Raw genomic sequence first — 10,001 nt, forward strand, 5'->3', positions numbered from 1 at the left:
AGCACATTCTCATACTTTCTCTTTAAGGCATCTTTTAAGGTAAAGAGACACCCTTTTGTGGCAGATTATTTGAATTAGATGTAAAGAATAAGAAAGCAGAATGCATACAACAAGGGGCTGGCACAGGGTTTGCATCCTGGCTGTTTCACTTCCAACACAGCTCCCTGCCTACAGAAGGGGAAAGCAGCAGGGAAAGAGCCCGAAGCCTTAGGTCCCTGCACCCACCAGCGAGACCTGGAAGACGCTCCTGGCTCCCTACTTTCCGTCAGCTCAGCTTCAGCTGCTGTGGCAATGAACCACAGAGTTTAGGGAATGAACCAGCAGAGAAAGCATCTGTCTCTCCAAAAAATAGATTTAGTTGACATTTAATAAGATGGGGAAGAATTTACTGAGAACAAATTTTTAAGTTAAATATGGGATATGTTTTATCTAATTGAAAATGCTGAGCAATTTTTAAATGGAGCTTACAAAAGATGATTAAAATTAAGATAATCTTTAGTTTGAAATAGCATAATTCTAGCTAGACAGGATGAGATCACAAGCATAAACATAAATATAAATACAGAAAAGGCTGAAAGCCAGCCCTCACATTGCCTCACATCTCAGAGCAGGGGCCACGGAAAGGAACAGCAAGATGAACTGCACACAAGCAGCAGCATCCGCTACAGAAAGGAAGGAGGGTTTCAAGGAACAGTAATTGCGACATGTCAAATGCTGCTACTGCTGCTCCCCAGTGAGACACGGATGATGACACAGTGACACCAGGGGATTTACCACGGAAGAGGTCACCAGCGACCTCGGACAGAGCCGCCTCACAGAAGGGAGAAGGTAAACACTGTAATGGATCCACCAGACAGGGAATATCCGTGACTGCAAATACCAACATTTTTAGAGAAGATTAATTACACAAAGATATGCCATTGGGGAGGATGGGTGATGCTGGTAGAAACAGCGCAGTAAAAACAGAACAGTTCAGAACATGAGTTTGTACAGCCTGCAATCAATGCAATGTCACTGACAGAACCAATAAAGTGTGGAAGTGATGGTGACAGAACAGCAGGAAATGTGGAGATGCAACAGAAGTAAAGATGCAGGGAAACAAGTTTTCTCCTGATTGTTTTCATTAAAAAATTATTTGTTTGCATTCGCTTACGTGAGACAGAATTTTTATCCACTACCCACTCCCCAAAGGGCTGCATTTTTGATGATGAAGCCAGTAGCTTCTTCCAGCCTCCCAGTGGTTATAGGGGCCCAAACACTCAGGTATCCTTCGCTAATTTCCCAGGCCATTAGCAGGGAGCAAAACACAAGCGAAGCAACCAATACCCAAGCCAGAACCCACATCACGGGCAAGCAACTTCACCTGCCACACCCCAATGCAAGCCCCTCCTTTTTTAATATACAGGAAAACCCAGTCACCAGCTGAAAACCAAGAGAAAACGAGGCAGCAGAGACTCGAACAGAGGCTTACAGCGGTCCCTTGGAGCAGTGGAGACGTACTGAACCAGGACCACCGCACTGTATGCAGCACAGGGCCCTTCTCACCAGAGACTATGAATCTCAGGGACACCTGCGTGAGGACGGGTGCTTTTTCTCAAAGCATGCTCAACTGCCAAGGTTAAAGGCTGCAGGTTCCTCACTACGCACAAACGGATACAAATGGTATAGGGCTGGGAGCACTGGTCATGTCAGGACAACAAAGGGGGGAGAAAAAGGGAACTAGGGGTATCAGCCAGACCATCCAAACAGGGCCAATAGTCACGCTAGGAAGGCTTCTTAAAACAAAACAACAACAAAAAAAGGCAGCAGCAATGGACTGTAGGTCCTCAGGCACTTGGAAGTGATGTTCAAGTAGGAGTACTTGACAGAAGGATGTGGAAGAATGGAAAAGCCTCAACTCTCACACTATGTTGCGTGAAATCACCTTAATAAACCAGGGACAGTTCTGGTTAAAATGTTAGAGCAAAAATCCCTGGGGCAAACTGGAAGGCAAAACAGCAGCCACAGAAAAACTCTTATCATTGTCATTAAAATTGGAGGTCCCCAGACACAGAATCCCCCCAAATCATTTCCAGCACTCAGACAAAAAAGTCAGCTTTGAACAATCTACTAAAATCACTATCAGCTGAGCTGCACTGAAAGCACACCTGCCCCTGGGGCCCCAGTCCCACGGAGCTGAACCCCAACAGTAACAGCAACTTCTAGAAGAGCTGGCCAAGTGAGAGCAGCAGCTGACCGGAACTCAAAGCCAGCTCCCTAGGTCTGCAGGTCTGAGCTGGAAAGGAACAGCTCTGACTTGTCTTAGAGTTTGAACACCAACTTGTACCTCTGAATGGTGAACACAGGACTATCACTGACAAGTGACCATGGGTGTGAGCACCTAACAGGACTGGCAAGTGCTAGCGAGTTCTCTGCTGAAGAGTTCAACCACAGGCACAGAAACAAGTCAGCCTGGAGTCAGTCTGAAGGCACAGGGAAAGGGGCTGCTTTCTGCTGAAAACTTACCATATTCCTTCATTACCCACAATGTACAAAGTACTGAATGTAGTATGATTCATTTTTGCTTTAACCAAGCAAAGAGTCAAAGATACAGCAAGTTTAAAAATGCATGTTTTGGTGCAAGATGCTTACAAAATCTGATCATAAAGATTTCTTTTTTTTTTTTTAAAGATTTATTCATTTTATTACAGCCAGATATACACAGAGGAGGATAGATAGAGAGGAAGATCTTCCATCCGATGATTCACTCCCCAAGTGAGCCTCAACAGGCCAGTGCGCACCGATCTGAAGCCGGGAACCTGGAACCTCTTCCGGGTCTCCCACGCGGGTGCAGGGTCCCAATGCATTGGGCCGTCCTCAAATGCTTTCCCAGGCCACAAGCAGGGAGCTGGATGGGCAGTGGAGCTGCCGGGACTAGAACCGGCACCCATATGGGATCCCGGGGCTTTCAAGGCTACGACTTTAGCTGCTAGGCCACGCCGCCGGGCCCCATAAAGATTTCTTAATCTCAGAACAAATGCCTAACCAAGTAAGCAGCAAAATGGAAAGAGCAGGCTTCCTCATGGAATCACTACAACAGCACCTGTATCTCATGTGCACTTTCCAATGCTTTCTAGGAAGTACATCTGCCTTTGAATTTTGATTTTAAAAGAATGTTTGTGAGGCAAAGGATCAAGACCACAAAATGTTCTCATCTACGGATGCAGAAGCCAAACGCCTACAAACAGCAGACGCTGCTGAGCCCCAACCCCAGGTGCAAAGCCCAAACTAGGAACTCAACCCAGGACCCTATGTGGATGGCTGGAACCCTCCCAGGGTCTGCACTGGAGGAAACTGGAAGCCAAAGGCAGGCATCAAACATCCATCCCAGGAGGTTGTATAATCCATTCCGACTGAAACACCTTCACAGCAATTTCATAAAGTTGGGCTAACAACAACTTATTACCAACGTCTTCAGGATTTCAATTCAGAAAGTCCCTTTAGATGAGAAGCCAGAGTAGATTCAGCTAAACCCTACTGTGTTCATTAGCTGCCAGTACTACAGAAAGGCCCACTGCATTTAAGCTTGGACCTGAGGCGACAGGATGCATAAAGTTCATAATTAATAAGCCGAATTACAAGTTTTACCAGGTAATACGAAAAAAAAAAATGGTTTAAATGCCTTTACCTTAACTAGCAAGTAAACAGAATGAATACAGGAAACTCCTGTCACAGAAATCTAAACCAACATGAACAAGTCACACTCGGTAAAATGCAGAATATTTCTTTCATGAAAGCTGAAATGAACAACAGACCAAAACCAACATACTTTTTCAACTGTCAGAAAAATCCTACAAAACTGAACATCCCTGACTCCTAAAGCAGAAGAGAAAGCTAAACACATGATTTAAAACAAAACAAAAAAAAGCCTACAAACTTAATAGCCACCCATCTCATCCTAGATCATCTAAGATATTAGTTTCACAGCACTTTAAAAACTGCTTAGTAAAAACTGCTGACAAACCCTCACAACTCATACAGGGAAAGCAGGACAGGGCTGCAATATGACAATTCAGCATCACTCTCAATGATTTGATTAATTACATTTGAGGAAAGAAACATTCTAAATCATTCTAAAGAGCCCTACACGTGCCCAGTGAGGTAGCCTAGCGGCTAAAGTCCTTGCTTGCACACGCCAGGATGCCATATAGGCACTGGTCCCAGTGCTCCGGTTTCCCATCCAGCTCCCTGCTTGTGGCCTGGGAGAGCAGTGGAGGACGGCCCAGGGCCTTGTGTCCCTGCACCCGCGTGGGAGACCCTGGGGAGGTTTCCGGCTTTCAATCAGCGCAACTCCAGCAGTTGCAGCTGGCCACTAGGGGAGTGGGTCATTAGAAGAGAATCTTCCTCTCTGTCTCTCCTCTGTGTCTGACTTCTCAATTAAAAAAAAAAAAAAAAAAAAAAGCCCTATACAAAATGAAGGAATCCCACAAACAGACTCCATCAAAGAACTATCAACATTTTGGGCCCAACACGGTAGCCTAGCAGCCAAAGTTCTCTTCTCACATGCGCCCGGATCCCATATAGGCACAGGTTCTAATCCCAGCAGCCCTGCTTCCCATCGAGCTCCCTGCTAGTGCACTGGGAAAGCAGTGGAGGACGGCCCAGAAACTTGGGACCCTGCACTTGAATGTGAGACCCCAGGGTATTCTGGGCCCGTTTTCAGGCTGGTGCAGCTCTGGCTGTTGCAGCCACTTGGGGAGCGAATCAACGGACAGAAGATCTTCCTCTGTCTCTCCTCCTCTCTGTATATCTGACTTTCCAATAAAAATAAAAAATAAATCTAAAAAAAACCACCAACATTCCAAATACTGTAACATTTTTAAACTGGGATCATGCTGGAATTTAGCCCCTAAAATGATACACTGCTTCAAGGTACAAATAACCTTTGAAAACAGGTTATGTTTCCAAGTCCAAGGACGTTCAGGTCACCTGTCCCCCTCCCCCAGCACACCAAGCACTTGTTACACAGCAGTGTGACCACAGTGCCCTGCATCTGGCTCCATTCTCATCCACTTAGGCGTCTGCAAAACCAGATCCAGTGGTATACTTCAAGAAACTATTCCCACGAGAAATACAACATTTAAAAAACACTTCCATGACTAACCAATAAAATCAGAGGGACGACTTTGCTCCTTATTCCTAGAAACAATAACCACACAAAGCTAACAGGAAGTAGAAAAACTCAAAGTTCAAACATAACTACTTCAACAATGTATAGCATATCAACACTGGTTAAGTAAAAAGGTACACCTAGACTAAAAGCTAACTATTAAAACAATTACCTACATCATTCTGCAAAGATCAAGACTGTGACATATTAAACTGACTATGCATGTATTAGCACTGGGTCGCCTCAGTTGCCAATGCCTGTGCAGTGGACAGCATGGGGGATGTGACAGCCAGCTCAGCTAAGCCAGCAGGGGACGTCCACTGCCTCGTTGGAGGATGGAAAGAGCAGGCTGGACAAATCTCCTGACCAAGTTCTGCAGCATGTTCATGGGTCAATGGATACACTAAGGTGGATTTTGCCAACAGACCTTGCAAAGATTCTCGCAACCCTGCACAACCAAACCAACAACTTCTCAGAACTATCAAAACCACTCAAGTAAGACCCTCAGAACACTTACCACCAAAATGAGGTCTCTAAAGAGTTATCAAAGGACTGGCCCCAAACCCAGGTATTGATGTGGTTTGACAGCAAGCCTCTCCCCTCCTCCCCAGAACACAGGAGGAAAAAAAGACTGAAACATTAGTCCTACTCAACTTCCTTCACGCCCGCCCCTCCTCCCCACCCTAATCAGAGGGCCACATCGGAATGCATCCCTCTCAGCTATGTAAGCAATATTTATATATATATATATATCCCAGTGCGGTGGCCTAGCAGCTAACGTCCTCACCTTGAATGTGCTGGGATCCCACATGGGCGCAGTTCTAATCCCTGGCAGCCCTGCTTCCCATCCAGTTCCTGACTTGTGGCCTGGGAAAGCAGTTGAGGACAGCCAAATCCTTGGGACCCTGCACCCGTGTGGGAGACCTGGAGGAAGCTCCTGGCCCCTGACTTCAGCTCAGTGCAGTACCGGCCATTGCGGTTACTTGGGGAGTGAATCATCAGATGGAAGATCTTCCTGCCTCTCCTCCTCTCTGTATATCAGACTTTGCAATAAAAATGATTCTTAAAAATATATATATATATACCTAAACTAGACTCCAAAGAGGCCAAATAAAATGAAACACAATCACATCATTTCACATGGAGACACATTTTAAGAAATACATTATTAGGTGACTGTTCTTTAGTGAGTCTGCTATCGGTTAAAAGGGCCTGACCGTGCCTAACCATATTGTTTTTTTAAACATGAAAATACATACAGACAATGCAAACTTATGTTCAGAATAAATGCAACACTACAATTTTCACTCTCTAATAAGGTTTATTTGCCAAGTTTTTTTTTTTAAGATTTTTATTGGAAAGGCAGATTTACAGAGAGAAGGAGACACCAATAAAGAGATCTTCATTCCACTGATTCACTCCCCAGGTATCCACAATGGCCAGATACAAGCCAATCTGAAATCAGGAGCCTGGAGCTTCTTCCAGGTCCCCCCCATGGGTGCAGAGTCCCAAGGACTTGAGGAAGCGGAGCAGCCAGGACACACACCGGCACCCATATGGGATCTTGGCACATGCATGGCGAAAACTTTAGCCACTAACTTCTCGAGCCAGGCCCCTCAAGCTTTATAATACTAGATAAAAATCCCAACATGGACCCTCAACTTAATAATAATCATTCCCTTCCAGCAGTATCAAGTCAATATTGCATCTGTACGTAAATTGCAAGGCCTAACATCCCCCAAAAGATGCTTCCTTCAAAACTCTTCTGAAAGTACATGAATCCACTGCTGACCTCTCCGGCCTTTTAAAAATGGAAAATGTTGCTATTCCAAAAACTATTTACAGAAAGCAGAACTAGAAGTGCATTACTCTTCAATAAACACAGCACCAAAATCTCCTAAATATGAAATTCAGAGGAGAAACACTGTTAAACCTCTTCCTCCTATCCTGAAAAAATGCAACGTTATTACACTGGCAGTGTAAAAATGTAACCAAATAATTTGATCCTTAAAAAGTTACTGATTAACCTTTAAAGCCCTGTTCCTACGCACATTTCCTGCAATTCCCCGGGGTTTCCTAACCTATAGCAGAACCCCTAACCTACAGCAGACTCGGCAGAAGAGGGCCCCCACCTGCACTCTCCTGCTCACGTGTAGGAGGAAGTCACCAGGTTTGTTCACCCAAGAAATTCAGCATACCGCACAGGCCTCAACTCCCAACAGCTGCTTAAGCAGCGTGTGCTCAGGAGGCGGTTACATTTAATTACATCTCTAGGACATCAGTTTTTTCCAGGTTCTTCCTTACTCAAGCAGAGGCTCAACACCATGCCACAATCCCTCAAAATCACCTCAACTCTATAATGAAACAGAAAAGTTAAATCTTAAAAAATTTTAAAACTCCCAGTATTTCTTTATCTTCTCCATTATTTCCAAAAGGAATTAGCTACAATGGCTTTTTCAGAGAAAGTGACGAATTACTTTGCTCAAAATGATCCCACACCGTGTTATATTGGTAAGCCGACTATTCATCAACCAAGCACATGAGAGAACCTACGTGTTGCTTCCCAACCTTCCTCCCTTCCTCCCTCAGAGTGCCTCGAGAGTACCAGATGGGACGAGATTCATGCATTCCCATGACCAACACTTACGAAGCGTCTATTACACGCCAGGCGCTGCAACAACACGTTTCAACTGTGCAAACCGCACATCATCAGCAAACTCGCCTGCAGAAGCTTATCATTTAAAATAACTGCGGCTCAAGAGGAACCCCACCGCGGCTGCCCGTGCACAAGCCGTCAGCCGACCGCGGCTGCTTCTCAGCTAGTAAATGCAGCATCAGCGAGCCGCCACCTACCACACCCGAGTTCCTCTCGCCCTCCTCGGATCAGCGCCAGGCAGGACAACCTGTACGAGTAGCCCGGGCTCGGCCGACCCCGGGGGCCGGGGGCGAGCCGCTGCGGGAGCCGCGGGCGCGTTCCGTCCCGGGCGCCTCGGGTCCCCGCCCCCTCCCAGCCCCTCACCTGGAGGACGCGGGCCCTCCTCGCGCACCCCTCGCCGCACCGTCCCGGCTGGACACCCGCAAAGTCGGGGGAGGGGGTCTGCAATGCCATTTTAGGGCGGGCGGGCGACCGGGCGGGCGGCTGCTGCTCTGCCGCCGCCTCAGCCGCCGCCTGCTGGGAATTTCCAACTGAGCTCTTCTTAACCATCCCTCCGAGGGACTCCAGGAAAAGCCCAAAGGCAGGGGTCCCCGGGGCTGACGACCTCGCCCAGACCTGAAAATGGAGCCGCAGGCTCAGCCCACAGCCCGCAACGCGCGGCGGGCAGGGCCGGGCCGCGTTCGTCCCGGAGCCCTCGGGGCGGGGGTTCGGGGCTCTCAGGGCCCCGCCCGCAAGGACGGCGAGGGACCCGCACCGAGGCCCGGCGCGCCACGGCGGCCGGCGCTGGACTCACCGTGGCCTTTGTCTCGGCCGCCCGCTCCTCGGCAGCCGCTCTCGGTGCCGGCTCCGCGGCTCCTGCCACCCCCACGCCCGCAGCTGCGCTACCCGGCGCGCTCCCCTCTTCCTGGCCCCGCCCTCCCCGCCCAGGCTCGCGCGAGGGCGGGCGGGGCCGGGGGCGGGGCGCGAGCTCAGCGCAGCGGGCGGGCGGGGCGCCGCGCCGGCCCCGCCCCCGCCGAGGCCCCGCCCCAGCACGCCCCCGCCTCGGGGATGGCCGGGCGGCTGAGCGACGGGGACTTCGGTGGTGTGGCCCGCGCCGACCTGCAAGCCGCCTGCGAGGTTCAGGGGCGCTCGGCAGCCGGGGCTGCGGCCCGCGCGGGAAAGGACGGACGCGCCGGAAGATGGCGACCGGGGCCTGGCGCGCGGGAGAGTCCCTTCCCGCCTTGGTCTGGCCGGCTCGCTCCCCGTGAGGGGCGGCGCCTGCGCCCTGACGAGGGGAGGGTCGCCGGGGCGGGAGTCCTCGGGCCACCGTCCCGACAACGCGAAGGGCGGAGTCCCAACGCGGTCGTTGACCGGCTGGTGGCCGAGGACGCCCACTCGGTATTGGATAGGTGTGGGAACTCCAGGTGTCCTGGGCCTCCGGCCGTGTACTTTACCTAACCCAGAGACACCTGAACGAGTCCTTAGAAATGAGCTCGTGAGCTCCTCGATGGCAGCGACTGTGGCTGCTACCCCTACCCCTCTGGCCACAAGTGTACCGCTGGATGGTCTCTGGTCACCTTCAGCTTAGTTTGTTGTCAAAGCAACAGTCGGAATGTCTTTCTAAAGGCGGCGAATGAACCCATGCCCCATCTGATCAAAATCCACTAACAGCTCCATACTTCATGTGTTAAAACTAAAGTCCTCACGGAGTCCTTGCCTTTTTCCTGTTAGTTCTCAGACTTCATCTCCAGCCACTTGTTACTTGAATATTCTGGAAGGACTACAACTCACAGGACTGGAACATTGTTCCCTCAGGGTCAGCTTTCACCAGAGTCAGTATCAGGATGTGTTTGCACTATCCTTAAAATCATCACCAAGCAAACTCTTGTTCTAAATGAAAGACAAGGGTAGAAAGTTGTCACTTTACAATTTATTCACATAATGTACATTTAAAAGTCTGATAAAAATGCAACTGTGACAGTACAAAAGGCCCTGTTCTGCATACTTGCTGCTCCATAACAAGTGGAAGCATTCGCCTCAAGGACAACAGGAAGGAACACATTGGCCTAACCTACTGCTGAGGATTACTTATCAACTCTCAGAGCTTTCGCACTGGCCTGATTCTATAATCTTTTGCTTTGTTACATAGATTTCTCTTTAAAAATCTTAAAAACAAGGACCAGCATTGTGGCACATGAAGACACCTCCTACAGTGCC

General features: G+C 48.9%; 1 protein-coding gene across 2 annotated transcripts in view; it reads right to left on the reverse strand.

The window, feature by feature from the left end:
• Positions 1 to 8,718, reverse strand: part of CDC42SE2 (CDC42 small effector 2) — a 95,006-nt gene extending 86,288 nt beyond the window's left edge. Inside the window, exon 1 of one of the 2 annotated variants that reach the window (XM_058677731.1) lies at positions 8,595 to 8,718. The gene's annotated coding sequence lies outside the window, so the exon portion shown is untranslated. The remainder of the gene's footprint in view (positions 1 to 8,594) is intronic. The other variant, XM_058677732.1, reaches the window with a different exon arrangement.
• Between the last annotated feature and the right edge of the window lie 1,283 nt (positions 8,719 to 10,001).

Source organism: Ochotona princeps, chromosome 19, assembly GCF_030435755.1.
Source record: "Ochotona princeps isolate mOchPri1 chromosome 19, mOchPri1.hap1, whole genome shotgun sequence".
NCBI classification, from domain to species: Eukaryota; Metazoa; Chordata; class Mammalia; order Lagomorpha; family Ochotonidae; genus Ochotona; species Ochotona princeps.